The sequence below is a fragment of the Hydra vulgaris genome, chromosome 13, assembly GCF_038396675.1.
Source record: "Hydra vulgaris chromosome 13, alternate assembly HydraT2T_AEP".
NCBI lineage: Eukaryota > Metazoa > Cnidaria > Hydrozoa > Anthoathecata > Hydridae > Hydra > Hydra vulgaris.
Window position 1 is genome coordinate 18,592,797 of NC_088932.1, and position 24,783 is coordinate 18,617,579.

A 24,783-nucleotide genomic window follows, 5' to 3' on the forward strand; every position below is an offset into this window, starting at 1 on the left:
ACAAGTACTGCCAGTGAAAGAGTGTTTTCACTGTGTGGGGTGACGATGAGTGAGCGCAGGGCTCGCCTAAACCCAGAAACATTGGAAATGCTGATATTTCTCAAATACAACATGCAGCCCTGATTACTAGACTGACAGTAGGCTACTTAAGCAACCGTTATCTGTGTTCAGAAAGTTACTGCTTTAATGTTTTGTGCACTTTAACTGCAGCTATTAGCAACTGCATTATTTTTTGAACTTTTGAAGTTGCAGTATAAAAGCATTGCAAATTATTATTATTCAAGTTATTTGCAATGCTTTAACTACTTAATATTACTTTAATTTATTTGTGTTTTATCATTGTGGATGTAAAGCTTTGTAACTAATAAAAAAACAGTTGTGTTGATACCGAACCGAACCGAACCGAACCCGAACTGTGCTTAAGACCGAACTGAACCGAACTCGAAGATTTGATATAACCGAACCGAACCGGACCCGAACTTTAAAAAAAGGTTCGATTCCCATCTCTAGTATGTATATACATTTTTATATATATATAAATATATATATATTAGTAAGAAAAGATTAATTAATACGAGTTCTCTTAATACAATAAGCAATTTATTATTCGAAATTTTCGCTGGATTATGGTTACCAGCATTATCAGCTCGTAAAAATTATACAAAAAATTTTTTAAAACGTTAGAAACAGTTGAAAATTAACCTTTTTTTTTTTTCCCCCTTCAGTTTTACATTTAACTAGTCGTAATACAATAAAATCCGTGATATAAGTTCTCGTAATACAATAAATTAGAGATATATGCTTTCGTAATATAATAGAATCCGTAATATATGCTCTCGTAATACAACAAAATCCGATATATATATGCTTTCGTAATATAATAAAATCCGTGATATATAAACTAATTTAAATAAAAACTTGGCATCTGATAGAAGATCTAATGATTTTGTCGCCAGAACCATAAAACGTTATAATAAAATATAACTTAAGCCGTTTATAAATATAAACAAATAAAAATGACAAAATACAAAAAACAAAAGACCGTGATTATATAAATTTCTTATTTTTAAAAGTATTTCAAAATAATGTCATTAAAAAGAATGAATTTTTTTAATTTCTTTTTAAAAACTGGGAAGGTAATTGATAAATCAAAATTAGGTAAAACAATTTTGTTCCAGAGATTAGGTGCACGATAAGCTATACAGAACTGAATTTTGTTCGACAAAAGGGTTCAAAGAGTGAGTTATCATTTCGTAGCGTATACTTATTTTTCGTTTTTAACAAAATCTTTAAAAATGTGTAATGAAGGATTGATTTTACATTGAAACATAAAACATAATATTTTATATACATTCACTTCATAAATATTAAGTACTTTTATATTTTTAAATAAAAACGTTGAATGCGTAAGTCAATTTTCATAACAAACTAAGCGTAACGCGATGATAAAGAGTACGCAACTTACTTTTGCTTGTACTTCCCCAAGTAATATTTGCATAGTTAATATAACTATGTATAAATGATTAATAGAGTTGGATTAAAATGGTTTTGTTTAAATAATTTCTTGACTTATAGAGGACTCCTATATTTTTAGAAACTTTAGTTTAAATGTAGTCAATATGTGGTTTCCATGACGTCAGCAGTTGAATGGTTTCTTTCTTGCTTACGTAAAAATGTAAATAACGGAGTCCAAAATTTAGTTTTTATAAACTGCCCATGATTTAAATTAATTCCACCATGTAAAGGTGAAGATAAAATTTTTATTACTAAAGATATTACTTATTAGTTATGCAGAAACATGCCCCTTCAAAAACTAAAATATTAAAAATAGTCAAAACAGCCTCTTGGTTTGATGGAAAATATATGCCTAGGCTAAAACTGAGAAAAGCAGAAAAATTGTTTATGAGAACAAAAAATGAAAGTAACAAAAAAACGCCTCAGGAAATTTTTATGCTCACATTATCATTACTATAGATTATGTTTGATGCTAATTTGTTTTTTTAAATGTTATTCTGCTGTTCTGAATAAAATAAATATTAAATAACTAAATAATGAAATATAATAATTTGAAACCGTTATTTTAAAAAGTTTTAAAAATCAAATTTTATTTAAAAACTTTGGCATATAAAATTTGCCGAGAGGTCACACACGAGCAGTGAACGCCTGTGGGAAAAAATGAAGTACAATAAAGGAGAATTATTTTTCGAACGACGCATATTTTGGCAGTTGTCAAGACAAAAATAAAGATTAATAGAGGAATATTAAAAAAAATAAAGTATGCATACAAAAATGAAAGGCTTCAGAATGGGAAAAAAAAACATTAATGCTGATGTGTAAACATAATTTGTGTAGCGATTAAGTAATAAACATCTCCTCAGAGTCATGTCTATTATTACTGGCGTTTCGATGAGGATCAGCACTAATTACTAGTTTATCCTGTCAGACAAACGTTATCGCCACCTATGCTTCAAAGAATTTGTATTAAATTTTGCGTAAAAAATGAAATAAAGTGTAAAAAATTGTGTGAAATGTTGCAAAAAGCCTATGGTGAGTCTGCTATGAAAAAAACAAGTGTGGCTGCGAAGACGTGGAAGATGACGAACGCTTTGGTCGACCCAGCACGTCAATAATCAATGAAAATGTAAAAACAGTGAAAAAAATAGTTATGAATGATCGCCGAATCACAATAAGAGAAGTTGCTGGTGAAGTTGGCACATCAATAGGCTCATGCAATAACATTTTTCAAATCTTTTGAGCATGAAACTAGTGGTAGCAAAATTCATTCCAAAGCTGCTAAATTTTGACCAAAAAAACAATCGCATGAACATCGCTCAGGAGCTGCTAAATAACGTCAACGACAATCCAAGTTTGCTTGAAAAGTTTATAACTGGTGATAAAACATGGGTGTACGCTTATGACGTTGAAACCAAAGCACAATTGTTGCAATGGAAGCACCCTTAATCACCAAGACCGAAAAAAGCACGTCAAGTTTGATCAAATGTTAAGGTTTTGCTCACTGTTTTCTTTGATTATAATGGCGTAATTCATCATAAGTTCTTACCATAAGGTCGTACGGTTAATCAGGAGTATTACCTTGAAGTTATGCGATGTTTACGTGAAGCAATCCGAAAAAAAGCCCCCCGATTTATGGCAAAACAATTTACGAATTTTGCACCACGATAATGCACCTACTCAATTGTCGGTGCTTGTTCGTAATTTTTTGGCCAAATTCAACACCGTAATCATGCCCCAACCTCCATATTTAACAGATATGGCTTCGTGTGACTTTTTCTTATTTACTAATTCTTATCCTCTAAAAATGAAGAAAACCTTAAAAGGCCGTCGTTTCACAAGCATAAATGACATTAAAAACGCATCGCTCAATGAACTAGAGGCTATCTCAAAGATCGAGTTTGAGAAGAGTTTCAAGAATTGGCAGAAGCGCTGGCACAGTGTATAGTATCAAATAGGGAATACTTTGAAGGAGCCAACATTAATGTAGACGAATAAACAAATATTTTTTTGAAAAAACGAAAATTTCGGGTATTTTTTGAACACACCTCGTATACATATATATACTATTATAATAGCATACTTAATTTTCAATTTAAAACTACAAACTCCCAACAGCCATAGTTTTTACTTTAGCATTTGAAACACTCACATCCCAAACATAACTCAATGACTGTTCTAGTCTTGATTAGTATGACAAACACTCACTGGCTAGAAATACTAATGCCGATATTAAATAATATTCGTAAGCTATAGACAACCCTACTATTTTTCAATTTTAAATTTAATACCACAGATTCACACCAGTGTTGAACTTAAACAATAATTCTTGTGAACAACTATTTCTAATTAGGTATAAGTAGTTCTAATACCTAACTTTATCTTTTAGGAAACCAAAAATAAATTGTACCTTACCAGCAGCAACAAACGGGAAATCCAACCGTTCAACTTAAAAAAACTCTATCTGGAAGACCTAGCAACACAGTTGATCAAAAGATACCATTTTTGCTAATAACGGAAATAGAAAGACTTAGACAAAGCACTAATCTATCAAACTACAAACTATCTGAAATAGATTTAGACATGCTAGACAGAGGTCTAAAATTGGTTGCATCACCACAAAAGACAGCAGAAAAGATATACCTTGCACAACAAAGGAGATTTAAGAAAAAACTTCACTCTCAACTCTAATAGTAAGAAAAATATTTACTACAAAAAAGAAGAGAACGGCATCAAAAATAACGTACTCAAGAAGCCTAATCTATTTGGGAAGGCGCCTGAAATAAAAACAAAATAAACGCAACATTTGACAAGCAGAAATAAAAGCTTTCAGACGCCTAGAGAAAGAACAAAATCTAACCATAAAGGAAACGACAAGGACGGAATAATCTGTATCCTTAGCATAAGTGTTTGCCAAAAAAGAAAATTATCTATTCTCAAACACGGTGACGTATGAGTTACTTACATACAACCTGTCAATAAAAAATAACAACATATTCAACAATATAATTGATCCTTTATTAAAAAGATACATTATAAAGAAAAAATGCGGTCACTTATTGCTAATAAACTAGAAACAACTTATTGACTACAAAGACGCAAATAACGCTTAAAAAATTTTTATCTGTGAGTTCAGTAATGAAAAAGCATTTTGAAAGCAAGAAAAAAGAGTCAACCTCAAAAACTTGCAAAATCCAAAAATTTTAAAAGGTCTTATCGAATCTTTAAAGAAAAAAACAAAAATTTTACGAAAAATTAAAAGAAAAAAAAACTTACAAAAATGAAAAAAATACAAAAGTTACAAAAACCTTTTAAAAAACTTAAGAAACAATCTAAAAAAATATTATTTGAATCTTTTACAAAATAATATTGATAATACTAAAACATGGGATGTTATAAAAGAAGTAATAAAAAAGGAAAAGATTGATCCAGGTAATATCCTGCCAAACCATTAAAACACCGATAACAAAACATTGTTATTGATGATCCAAAAAGGTAGCTGAAAGCGTTAACAAGTAAAAAAAAATATTTTAAAGAAGTGGACTTTGTAATGGACGAATTTGACTTATCATCTGATGAGTTTCAAAATGCATTTAAAACAATGCAATCGAAAAAGAGTCCGGGGCTTAATTATATAAGCTCTCTGGTTGTTAAAGAAGTTTATGATGTCTTAAATCTCTCGTTAAAAAGTGGAGTTTTTCTTGAATACTTAAAAATAGCACGCCTAGTTTTCGATATTTAAAACCAGAGATAACTCTACTTTATCAAACTATAAGCCTATCTCCATACTTCAATGATTTTTAAAAGTACATAAGTGCATAATGTTTTTGATTTCAGTCAGTTAAGATTATTATCAGTTATGCTATGATTTCAGTCTTCTGCGAGTTCTATGTGACTACGTTTAAGTCATTTCAATCTAACTTTTTTTCACTTTACATAATTATAATACTTGAAATTGCTCGATAAAGTTATACTTTTTGAAACATATCATAATTGTAAACATTTGCAAGATATTTTAAACTATTAAATTGTAATAATATAGAGATATATTAATTGGAGCTTTATAGGTTTATATTAAGCTATTGTTGTATTATCCTATTATATCTATATCATTTTATATCGAAGCATACGACTGTTTCTTGGAAATATCAGACTTTATGCTTACAACATTTATCATTTTTATACACCTATATCATCAATATCTTATTTTGGAATGGTTACATGTTACATAGTAGTTGTGTAAAAAAATAAAAAATAAAAAAAATATATATGTATAAACATATATATATATACATATATATATATATATATATATATATATATATATATATATATATATATATATATATATATATATATATATATATATATATATATATTTATATATATATATATATATATTAGGGTAAGTCGTAATGATGTAAATGTTAAGTTGGGGCTGTGAAACATTACTAAAATGTTGCATTACAGTCTACTTATGAAAAAAACTCCTTTTGAAATAAAATTGAAGCGTGTCTTGGATCCGCAACTTTGGGAATTAAAATTACTGTAAAATCGTATAATGTAAATACACGTGGTTTAATGCTATATTTCATTACTCGACATCTTGTTACATTAAATTTAAAAATGCAAGTAGTTGTTAAAGGAGAAATATTCAGAGTGTAGTAGGCAACACATAACAGCAATTTGTTTCAGTTATTTGCTATTTGTTATGGCTATAGAAGTCAGATTTAGAGTCAATTTTCGGTAATTCTGCTCGAGATTTACGACACTGCAAAATCATTCCAAAAGCGGTGGTGGTATTGCAATAGCAACAGACCAGTCAATCATTTTATGAATGATGAAGCTTCCGGATCAAGCTTGATGCTTGATTTATCAAAGACACGTATCTTGCTACTTTGTGATGTAGCTCGTGCGTCAATTATTTTGTCACACGAAAACTGACGAACTGATACACTTTCATCTGTAACTCCTCCAACAAGAATGTTCTCAGGATGAGCAAAATAGCAGTTGTTTAGCAACACTGGTTCAAGAATTTTCCACTCTTCTTTCCCTAGTTCATAGCACTGCTTCATAAAATAAAAGAAGTTTCTTGCTCCGTCAAGGCAGGAAGAATGACGCTTTATGTTGAACCACTATGGCGCATAAACATTTACGATGAATCTTGTAATTCTTTGCAATGGTTTTGAAGGATTTTCCTTAGACATATACAAACGTAAAATACGATTAGCCTTTGTTAGCCACCTTGCATGGTTCAGATTTCCTGGCATAGCAGTCTGGAGGAACAATATTTGATCACAAGCAGTGAATCTCTGCTGAACAGCTAAGCAAGCTTTTAGAAGGTATATCTGATCAGAGCTTAAATCTTTCTTGACATCAACACTTACATCCTCAACTTTACCAGGTATATGTTTAAAGTTCACAAAATCTAAATCTTTTGGATCAAAATCAAGTGCAATGTCTATTTTACCTGTTGAAGTAGCTGGACCTGTTGAACGTCCACCATCCACAACAGAGAAATATTTTCTAAAAGGTAGTTCATTTGCATGTAACAAGCAGACCAACCATTGCAATGTTCTCCCAAGACCTCCTTCTAATTTTCTGATTACTCCATTATGTTGACCTGTGTTATTCACAGAACCATCGCAAACAACTGCTGCTAAAGTGTCTGATGATTTGATGTTGTTGATGCTCAATAATATCTCTTGTGCAATATCAACAGCTTTACTACTTTGTGGCGTGACATGATTGACATATTTGTTTTGCGGAAATGACACTATCACATAATGTTCTTCTTTGAAATTTCGTTGGACACCACTTGTTTTAACGGAAGTGATATCCTGCTTTCCATCAAATCAAATGCAAAGTATTTTTTGGACTTCAGCAGTATGCTTCTTAACTTCTTTTTTCCTCCACATATTTCTCTGACGACGAAGTTTTGCTGAATCAATAGCATTCTCTGGTGTTATAAGATCTAAATCTTTTAGTACAGCATTTGCTATTAGGCAAGCATCCCTGTTACTGATTTTACAGCTATCCATGGCCTTACACAACTCAGGATATTGTTTAGTGTTGTAAACCTTCATCTCTTCATCACTTGACATCTCATTATCACTTGACATCACTTCATAACTTGACATCACTTTACCATCTGACATCTCAATTGGCAAAAATTCTTCATCTGGCTTTGACTGTTCATTATCACTGCAACATGTTTCATTTGGATCAATTTCTTAATCAAACTTCATTTTCTTATCTGTAATCGGTAAATTGCATGTTCTACTTCTTCTTTTTTCTCTCTTCTGCAGCTTAATTGTTTCTTCTTTGTCTACTTTTCCTATTACCATCTTCCGTACCGTTTTTTGATCTATCCAGAACTCTCATTCAAGTGTTGGAATTTTTTTTGGCAGTGGACATGAACAAGCTGACCTTTCTCGAACACCTTTATTAAAACACTTACACAGACAAATATCGAATACTTGGTCTAACATCTGTAAACTTGATTTAAATGTTGCAGAGGACTTCTTGCGATCAGAGTATTTACCAAGCTCATGTACTTTGTTAATTAGTCTCTTTATGCGAATAACTAAGCTGCTGACTGCAATGGTAGGAACACCTGCTTTGTTGTACAGTGCTTTAATTTCATTAGCTATGACTGTTGCTCTTTCAGTAACACTTGCGCAATTGTTATTTTTTAATAAATAGTCATATGCTTTAAAAACATCAGCAGAAGTTGGCAGTTGATTTGTTTGGAATGGTCTAGGTTGTCCAAGTATACCATGTTCAGTTTCACTTCTTGTTTTAACAGTAGCCATTTTTATTTTCAATTTTAACTAATTAAACTAAAACAAAAAAACAAACAACGTAATTTAAATGTAATATATACAAGTATATATCTTATAATGAAGTACAGGATCATGTTATCGGAAGTCAACAAACAACACTAACAGCTTTTTGTCTTATATTTCGTAGGGTGCTCTAAACTTTTGGAAAGTTCTGTATACTATTAATAAAATATTATTAACATGAATCATCAAAAAACCTAAATCTTAATGCTTTTATCCTGCAATTATACAACTGTTGTAAAATAGCATCATTTTGACCTAATATAGTAAAATTCAAGTTAAAGTTGGTAAAACTAAATCAAATTTTTATTACATTTCTTTTACATATCATTAATAGAGACAACAAAATGCAACTTTATTTTCATGTTTCATAAAAAAAAAATTTGACCCACCCTAATATATATATATATATATATATATATATATATATATATATATATATATATATATATATATATATATATATATATATATATATATATTATATATATATATATATATATATATATATATATATATATATATATATATATATATAAATGCATGCATATATATGCATACATGTTTCAAATTAAAATATAAAACTAATTGAAAGGAAGACAAAATTAACTGTCTATTATATTTTTATACAGGAGTGCTCTACCTGTGCTAATCTTTGCTTTAAATAAAAAAAATAGAGCAGTTTATTTACATTTTGCATATTACTCAATACTGTTTATAGTCAACATGATTTAAAAGATAAAAAGTTAAACAAACAACAAGTTAATAGAAAAAATTTATTATTATTATTTGACAATAACAGGTAAACTTTACGTATAAAATTTCTAAGAAACCACAACTTTTTCCAAGTACACTCAAAAATTTAGCATTTTTTAAAATTATTATTCATTACTTTAACTGTCACCTGATGTTCTTTTTAAAAAGATTTCTTTGAAACTACTATACTCAAGTACAGGTTTTTGCAGGCAAGAAATATTAGGCGCATACAAAGAAAAACTTGTTAAAACAAAACCAGCTTGAAGAAATAATTCGGAACGCAGTTTAGGTAATTTTTGGTAATTAGGTAATTTTTGGTATTATTCAATAGGTAATTTTTGAAATTATAAAAATTACGTTAAAAAAACAAAACGCTGAAACTAATTTTGAATATGTTTTTTAAAAAAAATATTTAGCAATTTAATTTTCTTAACTTTTGCAGCAACTATTTTTCTTCATTTTATGATTATCGTTATTCTTGTTAGTTTTCTTCTTTTTTATCTTTTTCTTTTTCTTCTTCTTTTTCTTCTTCTTCTTCTTCTTCTTCTTCTTCTTCTTCTTCTTCTTCTTCTTCTTCTTCTTCTTCTTCTTCTTCTTCTTCTTCTTCTTCTTCTTCTTCTTCTTCTTCTTCTTCTTCTTCTTCTTCTTCTTCTTCTTCTTCTTCTTCTTCTTCTTCTTCTTCTTCTTCTTCTTCTTCTTCTTCTTCTTCTTCTTCTTCTTCTTCTTCTTCTTCTTCTTCTTCTTCTTCTTCTTCTTCTTCTTTTTTTTTTTCTTCTTCTTCTTTTTTTTCTTCTTCTTCTTCTTCTTCCTCTTTTTGTTGCTATTATTGTTATCAATGTTATTATTATTGTTATTATTATTATTATTATTAATAATACTATCATTATTATTCTTAAAACTTGTAACTTACTTTGGAATTGAAGAAGCATAAAGATATTTGCTTTTTATTTTTGTCGTATGTTTTATATAAAACAAGTTTAAAAGAAAGAGTCTCATTTACATTTTCATATATTCAGTTTATAAACAGCAATACAAAACAATAAAGCTCATATAAACATTTAAAACACACGTGTTAAAAAAAGCAGATATGTAATAAGTCATTAATATGAAATATTGTATAAATATATTAAATCTAAAATAGGTCCGTTAGTTTATCACCAAACCCTTTAAAACCTAAGCGAATTTGGCAGTTTTTAATTTTGCTGCCTCAGCACGTATTAAATAAATTGTCAACTGTACAAACGATATCTGTTATATTTGGTCATGCTTTACAAAAAATGTTTAAAATTTCATAGCTAATTTTATCTAATAATATTTTTAGCAAATATTTACGGATTTAATGTAAAAGGTTTAAATAAATATAACTTGTATGTCCGAAAATCTTATTCAACAGTATAAACATGAGCTAAACGAAATTAGATTAAACAAACTATGGATAAAACTAAATCATTTTTTTTCCCATCATTTTGGCGAAAAAGTACGTTCTATGATGCGTGATTTTTTTGCACAGCTCTCTCCCTCTGAAGCTAAATGCTTGAAAACATCTTCCAGGTAATAAGAATGGAAATTAATTGTCATTTGTAAGGGCGTTCCTGATAAAGTAGCATTGTAGTTTATACTGTGAGCAACCGTGGCGGTAGCGCACAAACCTCAGAAACAAAGGATCCGTGGTTCAAAACCCACCTTAGGGAAATTTTTGCGACATAAGTTAGGAAAGATGTATGAACTTCCGATTAAATGCCCATGCACGGTGCTCTGTGATAAGAACTTAAAGACTTCTTGGGGCACCTAGAAAAAAGTATATATATATATAAGTCTGGATGGCTTGGTTGCTAGTGCGTTGCTTACCAATTGCATTGTCAATGAGTCTTTATTATAACTTATATATATATAATATTTAAGTGACATCATTAACAGTATGTGTAATAATCTTATAAGCATTAAAACATCATATACGGTATCATACTATTTATTTCTTTTTATTTTTTATTTTTATTTTTTACGTAATATTTCGGCTCATATAGTGGTTAATGATAATGGCTCTCACTATATGAGCCGATCTATTACGTAAAAAATAAAAAAAAATAAAAAAAATAAATAAATAGTATGATACCGTATATGATGTTTTAATGCTTATAAGATATATATATATATATATATATATATATATATATATATATATATATATATATATATATATATATATATATATATATATAATATATATATATATATATATATATATATATATTTATATATATTGACTATTTTACAAACTTTAAATTTCTTAAATGTGAAAAAAAGCTGCAAAAGCAACTAATGATTATAGTTCGGCAAAGTGAAGCAAAGGTAGATCTATAGATCAACTTAAAATGGTCTGGTTTAGATAAAAAAAAAGACAGCAACTTTGTGAGTTAGTTCAGCTTTACCTAAATCATCTAGTGCAAAAAACTGTTTTGAAAATATGGCATTTTACACTAATAATTTTTTAACTTTGTAACTATAAATACGATGATTTTCAAACATTTTTTAAAGACACATGTGTCTTTAAAAAGTCAGTATGCATACTGACGCGCAGATTTGCGCATCAGTATGCCGTATCTGCTCTACAAAACACCGTTATTTTTCGCATGATTTAAAGACCAATATTTTTGCATGAATGACAAATTTTTGAAGCAATTGATGCAATTGTACAATTTTCCATCTTAATTGATAATAAAAACTTTTTTTATTTTTTTTTATGCCACATTCTTTAATATATTTTAAATATTGGCTCGTTGCAGCCGAAACAATTATTTACTTTATCATCTGTAAATAAAATACTTTAATACCAATCGAAAACGCTTAAGAGAAAAAAATTGCAACAAACATTCTTTACGAAAATATACAAAAAAAATTGATTAAACCTTATATTTTTTAAACCAAAAATCTAGATATTAGAAAACTAATGCATCAATTATAAAAACGTGTTCATATACATATGTTCACGTTTCGATCATCAAACATAACAATTTAAAAACATTAAATAATTTAAGATTTAGAAGTAAGGCAACTTCATGGAATGCATTTGCAGTGGCCTTGAAAATTTCTAGAAAATTTTCGGAAATTTTCAAATATTTTTTATTTTCAATAAACTTATAGTTATATTATGGTTTTATAAAATTCAATTCTTTTTTTCAAAAATATGCATTTTATCATTATAGTATTTGGGTATTCTTTAAATATTTCAACAAAAAATATAAAATAATAAAGAACCACAAGCGAAAAACGCACATCTTTTTGTTAAACTTCTATTGTCAATTTTAAGTATCATGGATTTTTTAAAAAAGCAATAAAACGCTTAAGTTGTTATATGTTACTTTTACTAACATTACTTTTGTGAAACAACAAAAAGTAGATGTTTTCCAAGTTAGGTTGTCTTTTGAGCTTGTGTATAAAATATTTCTAACTTTTACTGCTCTCAACTACGTTATAAAATATTCACAAAATACAAAGAATAAAATTTTTCTTAATTTTATTATGTTATTGTTGAGGAGTGTTTTAAAGAAAAAAAGATTTTTTATGTGTAAAGAATGCATACAAAGACAATTTTAGGGGAAGGGTTTGTGGGCAAGGGGTGTTCTACCCCCACAAAGAAAGTGATTTTCAAGTTATGGTCAGTTTTTTGACGAATTTTGTCGACTACTCGGGTATTTGACACAACTCAGTCGGTTGATTTTTAGTTTTTAAGGACCTTTTTTTTAAAAAAAATTGGTACTTTTACGGATTAAACCCTACCCCATCCCCTCTCTCTCATTTTTTAATTTATTGATTTATAAAGTCAAAAGTCCCTAGCAAGGTTTTGGAGAGTGAGAATCAAGTCTTAAAAGTACTTTTCAAAACATAGCGCTGGAATTTATGACCTCGAAATAATTAGTTCTTTATTTTCATTGCTATTTATATTTTTAAGTAGTTCAAATTTAGAAAAAAGTTTTTCTTTTCTTTTTGCCTTACATTAAGGTGGTACATACCCTTTATTTTACAGAAATCAAAAAAAAAATCCAAAAAACTGTTATTACTATAGGTAACATAAAATTTAATGAGGAATACGTTTTAAAAGTTAATTTTTGAATATTTTTATCAGAAAAACTGATTTAAGCACCTTTTTTAATGAGTCTTAAATTTTTCAGGCATAGCAACGCCCTTAGCAACCATCTTTTCACTAACTCTTACTTGGTATTTTCGTCAAATAAATTACCAGCTTTTGACAATGATAAGCCCTTCAGCTGCATGTTAAGTTAAATTTATTAGTCATACTTTCAAATCACAATTTAGTTCAGTACAAGTTTTGCAAAACATGCAAATGCATGCATTGTTCATATGTGATTAAAACACTTTTGTAATAAGACTATTGTTTTAGTTTAGAAATTTATATATAAATAATATAATAAGAACTCATTATGGAATTGAATATAGATTATTTGCTTATAATCAATACAGATACATAAAAAAAATAAGATTTAACATACGTTAGCATCTAGTACTTTACTGTCAACAAAGAACTCTGACCAGGAAAAATAAAACTCAACTAAGTAATTCTTGAAGACAAAAGATAATTATAACATTACGAATAGCTTTAGTTTATTGAGATTGTTTTAATAAAAGAGGTAGCAACTAGCTCAGACTGTGGAAATAATGTTAATGTTAGAAATAATAAAGTTAAGCAACAAGGATTTAGTTTAGAACTATACCTATCATGTATTTGAAGTTCTTGTCTATAACACCAAACACTAGAAACTCACAATAGTCTTATTGCTTATATATAAAGCAAAAAAAATATCACAAAATATTGCGGCCAAAACTTTTCTGCTACTAATGATAAATGGTGGTAGCATTTTGAGAAGATTATAGAGTTTATGGAGCTATAAAATCTTTTACTTCATTATTTGCCTTTTTTTTTTCTACCTTCTATTTTTTAAAAGCTTACAACAATACTATTATTGCTTTGCATGGTATAAATACAAGTGTTTGAAAAGCATTTAAGACTTAAACAGCTAAAGAAACAGCCAAAATAAAGAGACAGAAAAATGAAAAAACAACGATATGAACAGTTTGTGTTGATGGTTAATAGCAGAAAAGAGGACACAGCTCACTGAACATTTGAAGGAAATTTTTGTATTAAGAAAAGTTATTGAAATAAGTATTTGTATTGCATAATTAAGAATTTTATTTTAATAGGGCGCAACAAATCGTTTTTTTTTAAGTTTTTTTTTAAAAAAATCGTTTTTTTTTAAGTAAACATTACCGTTCGTATCATTATTTATTGGTGAACGTCTAATTTAAGAGAAATATGTCAGGTGTGGCGGAATAGTGTCGCAAATTATCGCATTATTGATTGTAGAATAGTGTCGCAAATTATCGCATTATCGATTGTAGAATAACAGAATATGGAATAATGTCGCAAATGAGTTTAATCAATTGTATCGAAAATAAAAAAAAGAATAATTTTGCAAATGAGTTTAATGAATAGTTTGAAAACAAAAAAAAGGAATAGTGTCGCAAATGAATTTAATGAATAGTGTTGAAAATAGAAAAAATGAATAATGTCTTAAAGGAGTTTAATGAATAGTAAAAAAAATAAAAAAATAATAATAACTACAAATACGTGTTTAGATAACATGTCTGATGTCGTATTGAAATAGCCTGCTACTGGGGCCTTTGGTACATACACCAACTATCTTACAGCCTGCTGCCGCAAAGGAGTACCGCTACATCGACTGAGGGTTTGGGGTTTGGTAGCAATTTTTTCTTTCATTATTCTTTTATTTTTTTCTTTAAAAGCCGTATGCTATAAAGATAAGCAAAACGAGTAAGCAATTGCTTAATTAACTATTTGCAACACTATTCCGTTTTTTTGTTTTCGACACTATTCATTAAATTCATTTGCAACACTATTCCTTTTTCTTTTTTTTGCGATTAGGCCTTTTTAATATATTTAACACTACCCTGAAGTTCGTTTTTCAACACTATTCTTATCGCCCATATGTCAAATAAGTCAGTTTATTTCTAATTCCTTCAATTATTAATTTTTTTTATTCAAATAATTTTTTATCAAATTATAAGGGAGTTGTATTTTCAAATAACTTTTGTTCAAGTTAATAAGTTATCAGATCAAAAATGCTTACTAAACTTGATCAAGTTTTTATTAATGCGAAACAATTTTCAACGCATTTGCAAAGTGCGCGCAAATTAACTAAAAATAATATGCAATAACTGTAAAATGCTTTCCATTAATACAAAATATTTTTCTCAATTTAGTCACTAAATTGAGAAAAATATTTTGTGCTAAATTTTATATTAATACCAAAAAAAACGCACTAACTTTTAGTGCGTTAAATTTATTTCCTTATAAAAAAACGTAAAAACGTAAAAAAATTAAAATAAAAGTGAACTAAAAATAAAAGTTGTTTTGACTTTTTTCAAACCTTTAAAAATAATACTATACTATTAAGTATTAAATAAGTGGTTATATGGGGTTATTATTATATACTTAATATGATATTATTATAATTATGATATTAGGTATTTAATAATAAAAATATCATATTATTGGTGTTGTTAAATGCAGAGGCGAATGCAGGATTTTTGTGGGTGTTGCCTGTTTTTTTTTGAGTTGCCAAAATATAGCCGGCGATATTTTTGTAAACCCTCTCCCCCGGGCCTGGAGAGGGAAAGGTTGCAAAAAAACATCGCTGACTATAATATGGCAATTCGTCATCAAAGCGGCATCAGTACTTTATTATTACTTATTTGGCATTGTTCTCAATTACCCATATAAAACAAAATTAATAAAAATGTTGCCTTGGCTATTTTGTTCATAAATTAGACATTTTTTACTTGTTTAACCTATTTAACGAAGTGCACCAACGAGAAAGTAAGCCATAGGATTTTGCACTCCATCTGTAAACTGTTATGTGGCCTAAGGTTAGCCCTCCATTTCTGGATTCTTTCCTTTTCTTGATAGGCAGTTATTGTAAAGTATTTGTATTGTTACCTTAGGTTAGCCCTCCATTTCTGGATTCTTTTCTTTTCTCGATAGGCAGTTAAGCCAAATTTATTTTAATAGTTTTTTTTTTTAATTTCTTTATGTTGTTTTTCTAATTTTCACTAAATATAAGATAAACTTAAATATGAAATAAAATAAAATACACGAATATAGTCAATAAACAAAAAAGAAATTGAAAAAATAATTTAGGTAAAAACCAACTCTAAGCGTCGTTCTCCTATACCAGAAAAAATGATGAAAACTCTGTCAAAATAAATTATTTCTTGATGAATAGACATCAGAGCTAAAGAATTAAATCTTGACTCTATCATGCGGCTTCGAATATAAGTTTTCAGTCTGCGTATAACAGAAATGGTCCTTTCGCATTCGCATGTAGTAATTGGAATTGTTCCCATTATTAAAAAACCTTCCCTAATGTTTGGGAAACCCCTCATATCAATAAACTTTTAAGTCTCTGTAATAGTGGATGGGATCACAGATTGATTATTCCAAAATGTTTCCCACAAATCTAATTCAGCATTAATTGATGTAGGATATTTCCATAAAATCTAACTTCCAAAAGCATTTTTTTTACAACAGTTGCAGGAATACCAGATAAACCTTTGTAAACAATCATCTCACCTTCATAAATCTGAAACTGTGTCAGAGGGATAATTATCTCTATAAATTTGTCTGCCACAGAGCCTTGGTTTAACTTCTGAACCATCAAGAGTCTTAGCTAGGTCGAGAGCAATTAAGTACCATTCATTGTGATAGACATCAATTTTTTTTTTTAAATCTAAAATTTAAGTTTTCAAACAATTTATTTCATTACACTGTTGTGATATTTCAAACACTTTAGTTTGGAGAACAACAGTTATGGCGTAGAAATAGTTCATTATTTGTTTAGTTAAAAGTAAACTTACAATATAAGAAAAATTTGTCATAAAAAATATGAAACTTTTGAAGAAGTATCAATATTATAACTTTGACCTTTATTGTATGTCATTTCTTCCATTGAATGAAAAACGGATATGTAGTTATCAAAAAAAAACATTCAGATCTTTAAGTTTCTGAAACCATCTGGTTTGACATCTATCGAATAATTTTGTTCGGCCAGGAAAAACGAATTTATTAAGAAAGCTGGCATGTTTAGGTGATAAGTTAAAAAAATATGATATATCTTTGATTTGATCAAGAAAATTTTTAACAATCTGAACATTGCACGATTTACTAACAACTAAATTAAGTTTATGGCATGCACAGTGAACAAAAATAGGCTTTGAATTGATAAATTTAATTCTAGATCAAACTCCTTTTATTTTACCAGACATTACCCCAGTACCATCATATCCTTGACCTTTACATTTTCGGATATGAAGATCAATATCATCAATTGCAGAAATTATGTTTTGCGCAAGACTAAGACCAGTTGTACCAGATTTTCATTCAATAAACCGTAGAAAGTCTTTACAAATAACATTAACACAGTCAATGTATCTTGTAGTTAGAGATAGCTGTTCAACATTAGAACAATCAGAGGCTCCATCACACAAGGTAGAAAAATAACCTGACTTTTAAATTTCTTAATTAGAACTTCTTCAATTGTTTTTCCACAGCATTCAATAAGTTCGTTTTGTGCGGTTTTAGTTATATTGGTTGCATTTTTAGGAGCAGAACAAATATGGTGCTCAAGAACTTTATTACCTGCTTCAATACGAAAATTTAAAAGCTCTACAAAGTTACCTATACCAATGTTGTCTTTACATGTTTCTCCAACCTTTGGATGATACTTACTATCATCGCAATGACCTCGAAAAGCAATATCATTGCCGCCAAGAAAAATAATTGCCTTTATAATTGGAAATAATTTATTTTGATTACTTTTAATTTACTTATAATAAGTTTTTTTCTTAGATTATTGATGTCAACTTCAATCAGATTTTTTTTTGAATTATATCTTGATTGCAGCATGTTTAGACATTGCATTGACATTTGATAAAGTCGACAATTATTATTGTGATCCATATAAGCACGAGTTGTATTACCCCATATTGTAAAAGGTTTTTGAATAAAGTTGATTACTGTGGTATTGCTTGAAATTCTGCAACCTAACAGTGTACATGGAAGGCAGTATGCTCCATCTTTAATCTATGAGTAAGCTAACCAGGAATATTCAAGTAGCTATTTATGTAAAAATGATCGTTTTTTTTTTCCACCAGAAACAAGAAAAACAAAAGACAAGTTAGGAATAAATATTTTATTAATTTGATCTAATAACATTGAATTATCTTTGCAAGCAAATAGATGTCTACCGCGCTCATAGTAAGTAGAAACATCATAAAAAGGAAGGCTTGAAGACTTATCTGATGTGCAAAGAATACAATTAAGTAAGATTGGATTAGAAGTAATATCAATATTTACATCTATAGTTTTAGTTTCATTATCAATGCAAAACTCTATGTGAGATTGAACTAATAATTTTTTATTTGAAATGGATTTTTAGGAGGTTGACAAGATAAATTAAGAACCTTAGTGGTAACAAAAGAATGTGACAGTACACTTGGCAAAACTAAACACGATCCTCTTTTTAAATCACTTTGAGCATAAAACATCTCTTTTCACAATAGGAACAAAATGAATTAGTGACCACATATCTTTATCCTTGGAAATAGAGCGACTTTCAGTGTTACACCATAAAATACTCAGAATTTCTTTATTTGTTTTATGATCACCACTTGGGTAATTACTTACATTAAATAACTTTTTAAGTTTTTTAAGTCCAAATTCAGAATAAAAAGACCGAATTTGTTTAACACTGTAGATAATGCAATTATACAAAGAAAAGAAGCAAATTTATTGTTTCTGCAATTGTTATAGGCTTCTTTTTTTAAAAGTTCAGAAATATTTATATCATTTAATTCTGTAAAAGAATCAGAAGACTCAAATGAAACACATGCCATGAAAACACTAGAGAGTGAAGAAAAGCTTTTAGATTCCACTTGGTTTAAGATAATTGGGTATCTTGAATAAAAGGTTGCTTTCTCAAACAACTCAACAAAAGTTAATAGTCGAAGAATTTCATGTGTTTTACCTGATGATAACATTTTCTTTTTGCATGGGAATAAAAGCTTCCATTTCAAAATTTCTTAACCCTTTGAGGTCTTCAAAAGAAAATTTTTTTTGCCTATCAGGTCCAAATTTTATTTTTACTTATTGACATACTCTTTATTTTTTTTAAAAAATAGGTTTTGAGTGTAGCACTAAATTCTCTAATTCTTATTCTGCCAAAAACACTATGACCTAAGTGCAAGCACTAAACAAGAAAGAAAAAAAAAAAAAACACTTAATGTAAACACTTGTTTTTATTCACAATTAAATTACAATATTGACTTTGAATATCCTATTTTACACGAAAATCAGTCTTTGTATGGTAAAGTTTAAAACGATCAGTAGGATGTAGTCCTGGTTTTCTACTGCAGGTTTTACAATAGTATACAGTTTTTTTTCTACCACCCTGTGTTTTTCTATCACTGCGGACTAAACAGTCTTTAGCATCATTACTTGGAACTTGTGCAATAAAATGTGACTTTTAGTTGAAGCGTTCATTGTCATCTAATGATGATTGCCTTCCTCTTCATTCTTGAATGTTACGATATGCTCCTACTAATTGCTCAATGAGGTTTTGTCTATAGGTTAGGTGTCGAAGTTTGTTTTTACCATTGCCTTCACAAAATTTTTGAACAATATATAACTGATTACAACTGCAACTTCCAACAACCAAAAAATATTTTTCTCCACCATTTTAAAGGCGTAGAAATGAATAGCTTAAACAATAGTGATCAGCTCGGTCAACAGCTTCCATATGTTTCGAATAATATACAATAACAGTTGGTTTGTCAATGTCTACAATACCTAGTTTTGTTCCTTGTTTTGCAACTTCAGTTGTTGAATGATGGAAAGTACTCAGCATCAAAACCTGTCCTGCCATGCCAAAACCATAACATTGGAAGAGTGTACATAAGCAGAAACTTCGTGCTTTTTAATTTGAGTTTTTTTATATCTTCAGGTAACTGTTTTCTATTTTTCATTATTTTCCCTGTAGTTTGTATGTTCATTTTGAGGAGCTCTTGTGCAAGAGGAAAACTAGTAAATAATCTGTCAGTGAATAAGTGATAACCACCAGCTTGAGCAGCCTCTAAAAGCTCATCACACAAATTCGACTTGTAAACTGCATCATAGCTCTTGTCAAACTTTCAGTTGTGCAATTACCATAATACGGTTCAAAGAAACAAATATAACCTGTTTCACTATCGGCTAAGACAAAAACACGAATGCCCCACTTTATGGGTTTTTGTGGATTGTACATGCGAAATGCAACTCTACCTTTGAATCCAATAGTACTTTTATCAATTGCAATGTTATAAGATGGGACAAAATTTCTAGAACAGGAAATTTTCATTTCTGATACAACACGATGGACTTTCCTTGCACGTCTATTCAGTTCATTAGATAGATTTGATGGTGGGGATACGTGCAGCATCCAATGTATCTGAAGAAACCAAGTTCGAGAGAAAACGGCTGAAAAAATAGCGTGTAGTTCAGCCAATCACAAAAGAAATAATGTTTTATACTTGATTTTTCATTCAGAGTCATATTCAAAATAGTACCAAGTAAGCATGAATTTCTTCAAGTGTCACATCTTTCCATTTATGCCAAATAGAATGAGATTCAAAATCGTTATTTTCAATATTTGACTTAGTATAACGATTAGTTTCGGTTACAATATCTGCAAGTAACTCATCAGTAAAAAATAACTTGAAAAAATCTAGTTCACGTATTAAGTTTATTGAATATTGAGGGCCTACATTTTCTACTGTAAATGGCAATGCTTCAAATGCTGGAGTATCTTGCACTACTTTTGTCCATACTATGTTTAAAACAGGTCCATTGTCATCAATTTTATTTAGTTCAATAACTTCCTCTGACTCTGATATCTCTGAGAATTCAGTCTTAGATTCACTAAAAGTGTATTCACTGTCGCTTTATCCAATGCTTTCAATACTTCTTCAGTTGTATAACGTTTCCTTGTCATTTGTAAATAAATTTTTATAAAAATTTCTAAGAGTATAAGTAAGGTTAGACGATTAAAAAACGTTACTGAAAAGCACTAAGTTAAAAACACATTATAATATTACCAACTGAACCTAGTAAATTGTCCAAGTTAGCTTAAAAAGATAATTTTTACTGTATAAACATCAAGGTTAACCCTTTGCGTTCCAATGTCCCGCGAAAGAAGATCTTTGTTTACAACAGGAAACTTTGAATTTAAATGTTTGAGATTATTACGAAGCTTTGCTTTGTAAGTCGTAGTATTAAGCAAATGCTTGGCTTTAATGGTATTGGAAAGCAACAAATCAATAATTATAAAACAAAATCAAAATTTGTATTAAAAGTTACTTTGAGCTAATTTTTTAATTAAACTTTAACTTATTCGAATTCTTAAGGCTTTATACAAATAATTAAGGCGTTATTGGAATAATTAAGGATTCATTTTTATATATAAACGGAACCGAGAGAACTCTTTTAATCAAACGTTCCTGCAACTTTTTTTTGTTGTCTACCGGAAATTCGGGTCAAATGAATTCTGAAACAATAGAGATTTTTTTGGCGTTAATAACGGCAACAAAAAAAATACATTGCAATAACGATTGATTATAAGGGTTCTTTCGGTTCCGCTTATTATAAAAAGAATTTAAAACAAGTTTTGAAACATCTCGGAGGAGAGCTTTGAAACATTGTTATAGCCGTGTATGTTTTTTTATAAAGGTAGTACTTATTTTTTTTAAAGAACTCATATATACATATAAGTATACTATTAATTTAAGTTTAGTATTTTTTATATTATGAAATGGAAATTTTTATAATTTCTTACAATATTATGGGTGAATCCTGGGTAACACAGGATAGCCCCTAGATCCACCCCTGAAACGCACAATAAAAAATGAAAACTATAATAGACATAATAGTTCTATATTTTCTATTAAATTATATATATTTCAGCAAAACTTAAAAAATCTTTTTAAAACTTTAGAAAAATGTTTATAGTATGATAAAAAAACATTACTTCACGTTAACGATAATAAACGAAATTTTAAAATAAAACCACGCTTTTAAGCATGGTTTTATTTTACATGTTTTAGCATGGTTTCGTTTAAAGTGCATTCATTTCAACTAAAATTTTTGATGCTTTTGTAAAAGCATGTAAAAACCATACTAAAACATATTTACTTTCTTAAGTTGCGTACTTAGCTATTTAAAAAGTAATCATGTTTGAGCAAGGGTTGTTCGCCGTAAACAAAAACTTATGAAAACTTCGCATTTTTATCTTCCGTATTTCAAGTTGCTATTGCGGAAGTCGTTCGTGGGCAAATTCACCTTCCGTAACGCATTATACAAAAAAAAAAAAAAAAAAAAAAATGATAATAATAAATCCGTTATAACCCTTTACAAAAAGAAACTTGCGAAACAAATCATTTCGAAAGAATACTTGCGAAACAGTTCCTTACAAAAGGAACGTTTCGGAATGTGCGCTTACGGAACAGACTCGAAAGCATTCATTTAACTGTTGTACAAAAAATGTTATTATCTATTTTTTAAATAAAATAATGTTGTTAAATGATCCTTTAATAGTTTATACATACATACATACATACATACATACATACATACATACATACATACATACATACATACATACATACATACATACATACATACATACATACATACATACATACATACATACATACATACATACATACATACATACATACATACATACATACATACATACATACATACATATATATATATGTGTGTGTGTGTGTGTGTGTGTGTGTGTGTGTGTGTGTGTGTGTGTGTGTGTGTGTGTGTGTGTGTATGCATATATACAGTGACTTAGAAAGGTTAAGAAAGTTAGGGTGGGGGGAGGGGGGGCTGAAACAAAAATTAAGGGGGCCTAATGCGGGTAAAATTTAAATAGAAAAAACTGAAATTTTGAGTTAGTCTTAAGGGAAAAGGCAACGCTCTCTTCGCAACATGTCATAAAGTACAGACTTTGGTTTACTTCCGACTTTTGGTTGTTTATTGCCTCTAGTTAGCAGAAATGGGAGTTTACTATTTATATTCTCATATATAAAAACTTAGTACGATATTTGGTTTCATTACAAAGCTTAATTGAACTTTGTTTATTCGACTGTTGTCATTTCTTAATAAACCTTATGATAAATTTATCACTACCTTTCAGACTAACTACTAAGGATGCGCCGAACGTTCGGCTGTTTTGCCGAACGTTCGGTTCGGCCGAACCTTAGCAAATGTTCGGCCTATAATGCAAATTCGGAATTCATCATAAATTTATTTAAATATAAATAAAATTTAACTCGTACCATAGCTACGGTTTAAATGGATAAAGTTTTTATTAAAAAAAGCGTACCAATTAAACATAGAAGGACATATGATTTTATAAATGAATTTCAATACAGTTTTAGTTTAAATTTTATTATGTATTTTCAAAACAGAATAAATTTAATCTGACCAAATCGAATAACAGATTTACCAAAACTATTACTCAACTAAAATAATTGTAAAATAAATACCCCCCCCCCCTGCATCAATTGAGTATTATTTTAGTTCATCACAAAAATCTAATATTATAAAACCACAATTTGTTAATCTTAAAATAACAAATAGGAGTTTAAACGAAAAAGATATTTTATTAAATTTAAGTTTGTTAAACGTAATGCCTATTGTTACTGTGGTAAAATAAATAAATTTCTCAACAGAGAAAGTTTCTTACAAGCTTGCTACTCAACTGGTTTAACTGATAAAAAATGTTTGAAAGAAACAATCTTAGGGAAAAACATTATTATGGAGTTCAATAATAACACTCCAATTAAGTATTTTGTTATTATTTTATAATTGTATTATGTAATAGTAATAACAATCACAAATCAATAATTTCAGAAAAATAAAATGTCAAAACATGAAAATCAATCATCACTTGTTGCCCTCAAGTTATATTGTATAAACATTTATTTTTCACCACTTTCTGGTGATAGTCTTTTTCTACTTGTTTCATAAATGTTGCCACCTGTACTAAAAAGTCTTTCACTTTCAACAGAAGAAGGTGGTGCTGAAAGAAACCTTTGGGCTATTTTCTTCAAACTTTTTAAAGAGTTTCCACAATTTTTCCACCATAAAAGAGGACTTTCTTTTTCCATAACAAGAGGGAGTTTTAAATACTCTTTAATCTCCATGTTGATCATTTGCACATTAGAGTGTGATTTTTTAAACCTTTTGCTATCTTTAGTAATTGAAAAATTGGAATCACATTCATTTATAGTATTCAGTTTGAAAACTTGCCGAAAACATTCATTAAATTTTGGATACGATGGTTTCACAAACACTTCATTTGCATCACTTACTGTGGGTTCTTCACAATCAGAATCAGAGGATTCAAGTTTTAAATTATGTTGCTGTATTTCTTGCATCTGCTCATTTAGCCAATTTTTTATTACATTCTCATCTTTCTTTTGATACATTAATTTATATCTAGGGTCACAAAAAGTGGAAAGACATAAA

General features: G+C 28.9%; 1 long non-coding RNA gene across 1 annotated transcript in view; it reads left to right on the forward strand.

The window, feature by feature from the left end:
* Nucleotides 1-9,298: 9,298 nt before the first annotated feature.
* Nucleotides 9,299-24,783, forward strand: part of LOC136090344 (uncharacterized) — a 28,961-nt gene continuing 13,476 nt past the window's right edge. The window contains exon 1 of the long non-coding RNA XR_010643367.1: nt 9,299-9,402. This is a non-coding gene — a long non-coding RNA (uncharacterized LOC136090344). The remainder of the gene's footprint in view (nt 9,403-24,783) is intronic.